General features: G+C 43.6%; 1 pseudogene; it reads left to right on the top strand.

The window, feature by feature from the left end:
* Positions 1 to 13,726, top strand: part of LOC119357907 — a 41,714-nt pseudogene that overhangs the window by 20,267 nt on the left and 7,721 nt on the right.

The raw sequence follows: 13,726 nt of genomic DNA on the forward strand, positions 1-13,726 counted from the left end.
CCCGCTCGCCGCCCGCCGGAGTCTCGCCGGACTTCGTCGGAGAGACGCCGGCCACCGCCGCCTTCATCACCGGAAGCCGCACCGCCTCTTCCACTCCCGCCGGCGCCGCTTTCGTGCCTCGTCCCGATCCAGTGCACCGCCCCTGCCGGCGAGCTCCGCAGGGGACGCCGCCATCGCCGGAGCTTCGCTCGGTCTACCCCGCCGCCGTGACGCCATGGCTTGAAGCTCGCCGCTGCCCCTACCTTCGCTGATCCCCGCCAACTCCCGCCAGATCCGGCCGGGAATGGATGCCCCGCGGCCGGATCTGCCCGTCCCCGGCCTCCTCCAGCTCCTCCCGCGCCCCAACGACGCTGGAACGGCGACTCCTGCTTCGCCGACCCCGCCGTTGACCTCCTGGAGTTGGAAGACGACCCGGCCACGTCGGACGTGTCCGCCCTAGACCGACATGCCCACCCTCTCTGAGGTCGAAATATCTCTAAGTCCCCAGATCCCAGTTTTTTCATGCCACTTTCATCGCATCATAACTTCATCACCGTTGCTCCGATTCATGCGTGTAGCATATCGAAATGTTCGTCTCAACGAGTACTCCATTTCTTCTCATTGCATCATTTTCACTTGAGCTCATCTTGATGCCCGAAATGCTGTTGGAAGAGGGCTATGTGATGTTAGTTTCAGATCTGTTATCAGCATTTGCTCATTTGTCATTTTTTTGCCATGATTAATGTGTGCATGCTATGATCCTGAGCTCTACATGTGTTTTGGAGTATGCCATGCCATCTTTACAGGGGTGTATGCCATGTATTTTTGTGATCTTTGTGGTGACTTGCACAAGCATGCAAAGTAGCCTACTTAATGTTGCTGATTTCAGGGGCTTAGAAATATTCTAAGTCCTTGTCCTGCTATTATTTTTATGCCATGTGTTCATGTTGCTACCGAGAGATCTATGCCTCTTTTGAGCATGATAAGTAAGGATGTTTTGTAGATAATGTTGTGCTCTATCCATCCATGTCTTTGTTTGTAATTATGGAGCACCCTAGCTTGACTCAATCGAGCTCTACTTTTGCTAAAAAATGTTCCTGGCAGATTGTTAACATGTTTAGCAATTTTGCCGAGCTTGTTGTTGTTGATCCATGCATGCTATGTTGTTGTTCTTGCCATGTTTAGCTTCTATGCCATGTCTACTTGATGGGTGTATGCTTAGTTCGTCATGCCATGCCTCGTAGTGAGTGCATCGAGCTCGTAAACATGCCTACTTGATGTCTGTTTTGCCATGTTCCAGATTTTCTCTAAGTCTGAATCTGTTAATGTTAATTGCTATGTTCATGTGGTTGCAATTGTATTTTCTGATCCCTTTTGGCTTGTGGTCAGTAAGGGACTTTTGTTGTATGCTTTGAGTAGCTTCATGCCATGCCTTGCTTTGCCATGATATGTTCCTGTAGCTTGTAGTTATCATGCTCTAAACATTGCTTCCTGATGTTAAATTCCAGACTTATTGTTATTTTCACCAAGTCTGTAACCTGTTATCATTTGCACATTTGCCATGCTTGTTTGAACCTGCTATTGAGTGAATTAGCCGTAGCTCAGTGTTCATCTTTTGTCAAGCATCTTGAGTGGATCACTGCCATGTATTTTGTTGCTATGTTTGAGTGCAGTAGCTTATTTATCTTGATGCATTTAGATGGCCACCTGCTGTTAATCGCAGACCATTGCCATATTTGTTTCGCTTGTCATTTCCAAACCATGCATCCGATTCCGGTGATCTTTATATCGATTTCGAGCGAAATCAACTCCTCTTTCCACTGGCACTCTTGGTTTTACAAGTTGAGGCCATGTTCAATCATTCCTTTCCGAAGCATGCATATGCATCGCATATCACATCCCGCATATCATGCCATGTTTTGCATCATGTTGCTTGTGCATTGCACGTGGTTGATTGTGCCTCCCTTTGCTTGTGTTCTTGTTTTGGGTAGAGCCGGGAGATGAGTTCGTGTTCGAGGACCCGTTGAGTACGTTACAAGGATCAAGCTTTTCGTCTTCTTGGAGAACTTTGCAGGCAAGATGACCATACCCTCGAAATCACTTCTATCTTTGCTTGCTAGATGCTCGCTCTTTTTGCTATGCCTATGCTGCGATACCTACCACTTGCTTATCATGCCTCCCATATTGTTAAGACAAACCTCTAACCCACCTTGTCCTAGCTAACCGTTGTTTGGCTAAGTTACCGCTTTGCTCAGCCCCTCTTATAGCGTTGTTAGTTGCCGGTGAAGGTTGGAGTTTGTTCCTCGTTGGAACATGTTTATTGTTGGGATATCACAATATCTCTTATTTAATTAATGCATCTATATACTTGGTAAAGGGTGGATGGCTCGGCCTTATGCCTGTGTTTTGTTCCACTCTTGCCGCCCTAGTTTCTGTCATACTAGTGTTATGTTCCTTGATTTTGCGTTCCTTACACGGTTGGGTAACCCCTTGACTGTTCGCCTTGAATAAAACTCCTCCAGCAAGGCCCAACATTGGTTTTACCATTTGCCACCTAGCCTTTTCTTTCCCTTGGGTAGGGTTGCCCAAGGGTCATCTTTATTATAACCCCCCGGGCCAGTGCTCCTCTGAGTGTTGGTCCGAACTGAGCTGCCTGCGGGGCCACCTCGGGGAAACTTGAGGGCTGGTTTTACTCGTAGCTAGTCTCATCCGGTGTGCCCTGAGAACGAGATATGTGCAGCTCCTATCGGGATTTGTCGGCACATCTGGGTGGCCTTGCTGGTCTTGTTTTACCATTGTCAAAATGTCTTGTAACCGAGATTCTGGTCCTGATCGGGTCTTCCTGGGAGAAGGAATATCCTTCGTTGACCGTGAGAGCTTGTGATGGGCTAAGTTGGGACACCCCTGCAGGGATTTGAACTTTCGAAAGCCGTGCCCGCGGTTATGGGCAGATGGGAATTTGTTAAAATGCATCAACCGCGTGTGTTACTGTGATGGTCTCTTCTCGGCAGGGTCCGGGAAGTGAACACGGTGTTGGAGTTATGTTTGGCGTAGGTTGTTCTAGGATCACCTTTTGATCATAGTTTCTCGACCGTGCTTTGCCTTCTCTTCTCGCTCTCATTTGCGTATGTTAGCCACCATATATGCTAGTGCTTGCTGCAGCTCCACCTCACATACCTTTTACCTACCCATAAGCTTAAATAGTCTTGATCGCGAGGGTGTGAGATTGCTGAGTCCCCGTGACTCACAGATTACTTCCAAAACCAGCTTGCAGGTGCCGATGTTATCGTGCAGGTGACGCAACCGAGCTCAAGGAGGAGCTCGATGAAGATCGTGTTCGTTATGTTGTTCCATTTCCAGTTGATCAGTAGTGGAGCCTAGTCGGGACGATCGGGGATCTGTGTAGCTTTTGGGGTAGTCTTCTTTTATTTTGGTTCGTCAGACCTTGTTTGTATCTGGATGTTGTAATGCTTTATCCATGTATTGTGTGAAGTGGCGAGTGTAAGCCAATTATGTATCTCTTTCCCTTATTGTTTTACATGAGTTGTGTGAAGATTACCTCACTTGCGACATTTCTTACAATGTGGTTATGCCTCTAAGTCGTGCTTCGACACGTGGGAGATATAGCCGCATCATGGGCGTTACACTCTCTCTCCCTCTCTTTTCTCTCTCTCCCAGATTCAAAATCATTGAAGGAGATCGCTAACAAACTGTAGGGAAGCAGATCCCCCCACAATTTAGAAAGGTGTGAGTTGCGAACAATCAGCGCATAAGATTCGGCAATCAAGGGTTCTTAAAAAAATTTATCAACGCACCTTTGCGTGGCGATTCCTGATACACGAGATTCAATTCGTTGATGAATTTGTTGTGGTCGGGATTCATAGAATAATATTGTTTAGTTTTACACTGTAGCTCTAAACTGAGTTTGTTTTTTGTTTTCTGTACTCTCGTCCTTGTAATACGAGCTTGTTACTTTTGTTAGGTTTCATGGTTATCTTTGTGTTAAGTGTTGCATAAGCAAACTAGCATAAGAGGATCTCAGTTTTGTTGAGGTTGCAGTTTAATTAAAAATTAATATATGTATATATTTATATGTCTCAATTTTATAGAACTAAAAATATATCTCTGTTGCGTGGTAAGGGTAAAAGGTTAGTAAGAAAGATTGAGATCGACTTCGAACAGTTTCAACACTGATACTGCAGGTTTATAACCTTTATATTTATTACGTCTCTTTTTCGGGCAGATGTTCGGGAGTGCATCATCTGGTCAGGACAATATGGACGGTCGGTCTTTGAACGACATCGGCAAGGATTATGGGAGGCATGTAATAGTAAGTGTTTGGTCTTTTATTTCTGGGACGTTTGCTGTCAAGGTGCCACCACTGAGAACATCAAATAGTAGATCATCAACAACAACAAAAATGATTAATATATCCTGGATGAATGCTGTAATATCTGTTTATCTTATGCATCTACTCTGCAGTTGAGTATCGAGAGGTGGAAGAATTTTTTTACTACAAAACGAGAAGAAGATCAAGTATGCAGATGCTGTCAAACACGCACATTCCATGCAGGCTGGAATAATTCCAGTCAAGAGTGAGATACAAGTTCTTGGAAAACGTCCCAACCAGTAGCATGGTGTGCAACAGACACCTGCGAAGAGGAGCATTCTTAGTAGCAGAGACTCCACTAAGCATATTGTGTAGGTAATGACAAAAACTTCAAACGCTGGTTTTGAACGTACGTGGAAGTTTTACGTGCTAATTCTTCGTAATACTCGCACGTGCTTCTAATTATTTTTTGGTTTCAAGACACATATGTCCACAAAGGCGCAGAGCGGGCGTTGTGACGTCCCAACATTTGAAGGCAGTCATAATGAAGAGGTACAATGTAGCAGAATTTCCTTTGATGCAAGCAGAAGGATCATTGGCAACAAAAGCTTTGGTGTTCAAGGATTTGGTACGGTTTGCACAAGCAAGAAGAACCCAACGAAAAAATCAAACATAGGAGGAATAAACTATACCATACGGCAGCACCAGAAAGCAATACAGGTGACAGCAAATATGAACATACAACAACATTTAAAGCAAATGTATATTTTTTGTGAGCAATTTTTTCTTTGTTTTCGCCTGTTATATTTAAATTGTAGTATCTTGCACACTAGGTGTATGAGCAAGGAAGCAAGTATTGTGGTAGTCCACGGTTCAATGAAAACATAAGGCAAGGTCCTTTGAAAGGATCACCTGTGGCGTTCAACATGAGGGGTCCTTCCAAAGGATCTCCGATGGCATTCAGAATCGTCAGCGAAATCACCAATGCACGAAGATTGTCGCCAAGATTTGCTGGACAAGAGAGGCATGCGGAAACAAAGGTGATGTCGGAACTATGCTTTTTCAATTCAACACACAAACAGTTTTATGGAAGAACAGGGTAAAGTGCAAAACAGGAGGACAGCTGTCCATCTGGTACGGCTGTATGTGCAGTTGTTCTTTTGTATAGGATGTTGTTGTGCCTCTCCGATTGTATGGTGTAAACAGAAGCACAGCTGTGCCTCTTGTCCAGATGTGTGTGTAGCATGGTCACATTCGTGCTGCTGGGTATAATGTGAACAGTGCCTCTGGTGTACCGCTTATACTTGGTGAGGAGGCACGGGACTGGTTTTGGTATACCAGATGAGCCCTAATGAGTCATATAAATCTTTTGTTTAGAAATTAAAAAAATGCATTTGCTGCTCTGGATATCTAATTCTGTTTTGTGCCATGTGTTTAGGATTTGGTGGAGGGGATAACAGATGAGGCAAAGAAATATCATAGTTCTCCATCCATTTCGAAGGGAATGCAACGTTCATAGTAGCAAGTAGCGTACAACGCCAGCACGGATTGCATGGTAGAAGCAGGACAATCCCTTGGTTGCATGAGTGCCAGAGAAACAGGGAGCAGCATTGCACAATGCGACAGTGGAGAGGCAGACTCATTTATGGATTTGACCGTGCCATGTAGAAACGATGCTGCTGCGTGTGACAAACAACAGAGTAGCAGCAGCTCCACTGTAAGTGGACCTGTGGCTGGCGATGAAACTGATGTCATCAGAAGTGAATGCGATCAGACGAATGAAGACACGGTAGACAGAATCATCATGGTGCCGCCGACCATTGTAGAGAAAGAAATGGACGACATGTTCAAAGAAGGCATATACCCAACGATTCAGGAGGTCACCGAAGCGCTCGAACCAGAGGGTGGTATGGTATTCGGATCATTGGATGAGTGCTTTTTCTTTTTCTGCAGATATGCAAGAAGGGTTGGCTTTGCTGCCAAGCGATCAACAAGCAGAAGATCGACATATGATCAGCAGCTTGACAAGCAGGTGTTTGCACCAAGGAAGGGCAGAATAAAACAACTGAGAGAAATGTTAAGGAGAGAAGGAGCAACTGCTTGATCGGGACAAGCTGCCCAGTCCAAATAACAACCAAGGGGGATACAGATACGAGGAAATGGTATCTGAAGAATGTGCGCCTAGAGTACAACCACCAACTTCACCCATCCGATTGGATGCTGAAGTTCATGAGATGCTATAAGAAGATGACACCTCAGGAGAAATTCTTTATACAAGTGCTGCAGAAGGCGAGGTTAGAACCAGGGAAGGTTATGCAGATTTTTACTGCCATGGGGAAACTGAGGCGAGAAATTATGTTCGACACAATTGACATAAGCAACATTGCATGTCGGGATAGGGCTGGAGAGCGCGACAATGATATTGAGGACACCATGAAACTGTTTGCCGATATGCAGAGGCGGAGGCCGGGATTCCACCATGTGGAGGAGACAGAGAACAATGTAGTGCGGAGCCTGTTCTGGACAGACTCCTTGTGCAAGATGAATTATGAGCTATATGGAGATTTCGTGTCTTTTGACACGACATTCTCTACGAATATATATGGCTTGCCATTTGCACCAATTGTAGGTGTCGACAACCATGAGTCGACCGCCCTGTTTGGACTAGGCCATTTGAAGGATGAGAAAATAGGGTCATTCAAGTGGCTCCTAAGCACGTTTGTCGAGGCAATGGGAGGAAAAGAGCTGAAATACATAATAACAGATCAGGACCAGGCGATGAAGACTGCAATAAAGGAAGCTCTTCCAAGAACGAGGCACAAGTTCTGCTGGTGGCATATTAAGAAGAACATGAAGGAAAATAATGCAGCGGTGTTTGCGCAACACCCAGGGATGTCTGATGATTTATTTCGAATCATCAAAAACTCGCTAGATCAAGAAGAGTTTGAGCGTACCTAGAAAGCAGCAATTTCCGTGCACAAGGCAGAAGGCAACAAACACCTGAACACGCTATGGGAACTCCGAAATTTCTGGGTGCCGGCCTACTTCAAGGACTGCTTCTATCCTTTCTCGTCAACAACCACTCACAGTGAGAGCACGAATTTGATGTGGAAGAATTACGTCGACCACAAGGACACTATAAAAAGGTTTGTTCATGTGTATCACATGATTCAGCAAAATTGCCTTGCTACACTTGACAAGAAAATACACCGAATAGAAGAGAAGGTGCCATCACTAGAGACGGGCTTTCCGATTGAAAGACAAGCAAGTGAAGTATACACGAATGAAATTTTCAGGAAATTCCAGCTGGAGCTACGGAACCGGACTTACTTCAAGTGCTCTGACCTGGCAAAGGGGAGGCAGTATTTTTAAAAAAAGATTACTGAGCCTGGAGAAAAAGTGTGGAAACCATATCCGGGCGAGGAATTTGACAGGTCTGAGTTCAGGGTAGATGTGGATGAGCCAAAAGAAATATACAGTTGCAGTTGCAAGAAAATGAGTAGGGATGGCATTCAGTGCTGCCATGTGCTTAAGGTGATGGACCAAACTTGCATGATCGATCAACTTCCAAAATCCTTCATCATCCCCAGATGGACCAGGAATCTATCAGAGAGTCTGAAAGTTTTGTCTACAAGTCAAGGTGATAGCATGACCGCACACGAAGATGAAACTATGAGATTTGGCCTTGCTTACTGATAACCCACAAGTATAGGGGATCACAACAGTTTTCGAGGGTAGAGTATTCAACCCAAATTTATTGATTCGACACAAGGGGAGCCAAAGAATATTCTCAAGTATTAGCAGCTGAGTTGTCAATTCAATCACACCTGGATAACTTAATATCTGCAACAAAGTATTTAGTAGCAAAGTAATATGATAGTAGTGGTAACGGTGGTAAAAGGTAATGGTAGCAAAAGTAATATTTTTGGTATTTTGTAGTGATGATAGCAATAGCAACGGAAAAGTAAATAAGCGAAGAACAATATATAGAAAGCTCGTAGGCAATTGATCGGTGATAGAGAATTATGCCAGATGTGGTTCATCATGTAACAATCATAACCTAGGGTGACACAGAACTAGCTCTAGTTCATCAATGTAATGTAGGCATGTATTCCAAATATAGTCATACATGCTTATGGAAAAGAACTTGCATGACATCTTTTGTCCTACCCTCCCATGGTAGCGGGGTCCTAGCGGAAACTAAGGGATATTAAGGCCTCCTTTTAATAGAGTACCAGACCAAAGCATTAACACATAGTGAATACAAGAACTCCTCAAACTACGGTCATCACTGGGAGTGGTCCCGATTATTGTCACTTCGGGGTTGCCGGATCATAACACATAGTAGGTGACTATAGACTTGCAAGATAGGATCAAGAACTCTCATATATTGATGAAAACATAATAGGTTCAGATCTGAAATCATGGCACTCGGGCCCTAGTGACAAGCATTAAGCATAGCAAAGTCATAGCAACATCAATCTCAGAACATAGTGGATACTAGGGATCAAACCCTAACAAAACTAACTCGATTACATGATAAATCTCATCCAACCCATCACCGTCCAGCAAGCCTATGATGGAATTACTCACGCACGGCGGTGAGGATCATGAAATTGGTGATGGAGGATGGTTGATGATGACGATGGCGACGGATGCCCCTCTCTGGAGCCCCGAGCGGACTCCAGATCAGCCCTCCCAAGAGAGTTTAGGGCTTGGCGGCGGCTCCGTACCATAAAATGCGATGAATCCTTCTCCCTGGTTTTTTCTCCCCGAAAGTGAATATATGGTGTCTTGAGGTCGGTGGAGCATCCGGGGGCCCACGAGGCAGGGGGCGCGCCCAGGGGGGGGGGGTAGGGCGTGCCCCCACCTTCGTGGACAGGTGGAGGCCCCCCTGACGTGGATCTTCCTTCTAGTATTTTTTATATATTCCAAAATAATTCTCCGTTGATTTTCAGGTCATTCCGAGAACTTTTATTCCTGCACAAAAATAACACCATGGCAATTCTGCTGAAAACAGCGTCAGTCTAGGTTAGTTCCATTCAAATCATGCAAGTTAGAGTCCAAAACAAGGGCAAAAGTGTTCGGAAAAGTAGATACGACGGAGACATATCAACTCCCCAAGATTAAACCTTTGCTTGTCCTGAAGCAATTCAGTTGATAAACTGAAAGTGATAAAGAAAAACTTTTACAAACTCGGTTTGCTCTTGTTGTAAATATGTAAAGCCAGCATTCAAGTTTTCAGCAAAGATTATGAACGAACCATATTCACAATAACATTTAGGTCTCATGTTTACTCATATCAATGACATAATCAACTAGCGAGCAATAATAATAAATCTCGGATGACAACACTTTCTCAAAACAATCATGATATGATATAACAAGATGGTATCTCGCTAGCCCTTTCTGAGACTGCAAAACATAAATGCAGAGCACCTTTAAAGATTAAGGACTGACTAGACATTGTAATTCATGGTAAAAGAGATCCAGTAAAGTCATACTCAATGTAAACTAACAGTAATGAATGCAAATGACAGTGGTGCTCTCCAACTGGTGCTTTTTAATAAGAGGATGATGACTCAGCATAAAAGTAAATAGATAGGTCCTTCGCAGAGGGAAGCAGGGATTTGTAGAGGTGCCAGACCTCGGTTTTGAAATATATATGAATAATATTTTGAGCGGTATACTTTCATTGTCAACATAACAACCAAGAGATGGCGATATCTTCCATGCTACACACATTATAGGCGGTTCCCAAATAGAATGGTAAATTTTATACCCCCCTCCACCAACAGGCATCAATCCATGGCTTGCTCGAAACAACGAGTGCCTCCAACTAACAACAGTCCCGAGGGAGTTTTGTTTGTAGTTATTTTGATTTGATTTGCATAAAGCATGGGACTGGGCATCCCGGTGACCAGCCATTTTCTCCTGAGTGAGGAGCAGAGTCCACTCCTCTTGAGAATAACCCGCCTAACATGGAAGATACAGACAACCCTAGTTGATACATGAGCTATTCGAGCATACAAAACATAATGTTTATTTGAAGGTTTAGAGTTTGGCACATGCAAATTTACTTGGAACGGCATGTAGATACCGTATATAGGTAGGTATGGTGGACTCATATGGAACAACTTTGGGGTTTATGGAATTGGATGCACAAGCAGTATTCCCGCTTTACAAGTGAAGGCAAGCAAAAGACTGGGAAGCGACCAGCTAGAGAGCGACAACATTTATGAACATGCATTAAAATTAATCAACACCAAATGCAAGCATGAGTAGGATATAATGCACCATGAACATAAATATCGTAGAGGCTATGTTGATTTTGTTTCAACTACATGCGTGAGCATGTGCCAAGTCAAGCCACTCGAATCGTTCAAAAGAGGACACCACCCTATCATACCACATCACAACCATTTTAATAGCATGTTGACACGCAAGGTAAACCATTATAAGCTCCTAGCTAATTAAGCATGGCATAAGCAACTATAATCTCTAATTGTCATTGCAAACATGTTTATTCATAATAGGCTGAATCAGGAACGATGAACTGATCATATTTACAAAAACAAGAGAGCTCGAGTTCATACCAGCTTTTCTCATCTCAATAAGTTCATCATATAATCATCATTATTGCCTTTCACTTGCACGACCGAATAGTGTGGATAATAATAATAGTGCACGTGCATTGGACTAAGCAGGAATCTGCAAGCATTCAATTCAAGAGAGAAGACAAGGTAATATGGGCTCTTTGTTAGATCAACAATAATGCATATAAGAGCCACTTCAACATTTTAATTATGGCCTTCTCCTCTCGACCCCAAAAGAACAAGAAAAGAAATAAAACTATTTACACGGGAAAGCTCCCAACAAGAAAAAGAAGAACGAGAAATATTTTTGGGGTTTCTTTTTAATTACTACTACAAGCATGGAAACTAAACTAATTAAAAGCTACAACTATTTTTTTGTTTTTCTTAAGGTTTATTAAACACACAAGAACAAAGCATAAAAAGGAAAATAAACTAGCATGGATGATACAATGAAAAAGTATGAGCACCGACAACTAGCAATGAGTGTGTGAACATGAATGTAATGTCGGTGAGAAATACGTACTCCCCCAAGCTTAGGCTTTTGGCCTAAGTTGGTCTATGTCCACGGCTGGCCTGGCGGATATCCAAAGTAATAGTTGGGGTCGTACTGTGCAGAAGCCTCGGATTGCCACTGGTTGGCAATCACCTCCGGATCCCATTGGTAATCAGACTGTCGTGGAGGATCAAATTGTGGTTCCGGCTCTGGCTCGGTAGCTGATGTAGGGTTCCGGTAGGCGTGAATGGCCTCACACGGAACAAGGTACTTGCCTGCAGATAAATCAAACAAGGAAGGGGCAGGCAAGGTAATAGTCTCAGGATGATGTTTACCAAATATTAATTTGTACTTAAGCGCCTTATAGCGACCCGACCTCAAACAATCAAGTCTCTGTGCTTTAGTGTCATCCCTGGATCGATAATGCTGACACACACAATAGTCGAGGATTTATAACAGAGTAGCAATCACACACTTATTACATCGAATGTCTCCAAAGAGAATTTATTACAATAAATATGGCTTAAGGCCATCTAATACGATAACAGCGGAAGGCTTGGAAGATAAAGTGAGTCCATCAACTCCAACGGCATAGCTGAGCTGCACGGCAACGACCTAACGAACCTTACTCCTCGTCTAAAAAGTCTACAACATAACACGTTGCAGCCCGAAAATGGGTCAGCACATGGAATATGCTGGCAAAGTAACACAGTAGAGCAAGGACAATAATGCTATCACTACATGCATATTTGGCTGGTGGAAAGCTCTATGGTTATAGTTTTTGCGAAAAGCCAATTTTTCCCTACAACAAAGGAATAGATTTTATTTAACTATCATGGTAGCTGAAACATCATTGAGAAGGTTCCTCCAACTCAATCCCAATTAAAGGTAATTATCAACCCAACAATATTAATTTAAGAGTGATGAGATACTTAAGATACTCCAAGTACTAGATACTCAAGATGTCCATAACCGGGGACACGGCTAACCATGATTAGTTTGTACACTCTGCAGAGGTTTGGCACTTTTCCCCACAAGACTCGATCTCTTCCGTTGAATTTCTCGCACTACATGATGTTTGAGAAACGGATGACCGAGACACAGTCTTTCAGAAACATTAACTCTCTACTCCGGGAAGACCATACCAAACCTACAACCCACTACCTGTTGATCCACCTCTTCAAGAGCTTCACGTAACTTACTCAACTATGCTAGAGCCCATAATAGCTTGTGGCTGCACACAGAAGTGTCTAGCATGAATCATCTCAGTTCCCTTTGAGCCTAGGTGGCGGTCCATAGAAAAATCACACGGGTACTCCGGGATTTCAAAAAATACAGGCAACACTGGGTACTCCAGGTGCCTCAATCCACCCAGATGTGTATTTAAGTTGCCACCTTAAGTTGAGCCATTAATTAACAATCTCACATCTGTCATGGATTTCACTCACCCAAACCACGTCTACGAGCATAGCAAAGCAATATAAGCAACGCGTAGAAGTAACTCCCAAGGGTTTGAATATAACATGGCAATAGGTTCTACCTCATCAACTACTTCCCAACCCACATGTTAATGACATCCTAACCATGCAATGTTTGAGGATTGGAACTAATGCATAAACACTGGGTGATAATGGGGTATGATCAAAGTGTTACTTGCCTTGCTGACGATCCGCGAAACCTAGAGACTCCAAATAACATGCTTCACACTCCGGGAATTCTATCGCAAACAAACAATAGAATACATAAGCAATCAAGCAAAGAAGCACGTGTAAATCTCAAATAATAAGATCTAACCCGAAAGTTCAACTTAAGAACTCCGATTTGAAAAAAGAATCAAATCGAACGGAGGAACGAAACTCAAACGGCAAAGAAAACAAGATCCGTTTACTAATCTGGACCTAGGTCAAATTTTACAGTAGCAAAAGCTTGTTCAAGTTGGTTAAACGGAAATAGGGTCTCGAGACAAAGATCTAGGCGCTTGAATCGCCTGATTCCGACAAATGAGCGAAAAGATAAACTAGAACGAAAATCGGATCAGAAATAACCGTGGAAAAATCCGATAAAAGAAAACTAACGAACAGGCTAACGAACGAGCGTTCGTTGTCTGTAACTAACAAGTGAAAACCGTTCTTTAAAACGAATGGACGGACGAACGTCCGCTAAAAAGAAAAATCGGGAAAAACCAGCGAACCGAAAAAACGAACTAGGGTTTTCTTAAAAAAAACCGGATCGGTTTTCTTTTTAAAAAAACCGGCGGCTACCTCGTCGGTCCGGCGAGACGCGCCGGCGACGGCGGGGCGAGGCGGCGACGGCGGCCCGGCGTGGCAG

This window comes from Triticum dicoccoides, chromosome 2A, assembly GCF_002162155.2.
Source record: "Triticum dicoccoides isolate Atlit2015 ecotype Zavitan chromosome 2A, WEW_v2.0, whole genome shotgun sequence".
Lineage (NCBI taxonomy): Eukaryota > Viridiplantae > Streptophyta > Magnoliopsida > Poales > Poaceae > Triticum > Triticum dicoccoides.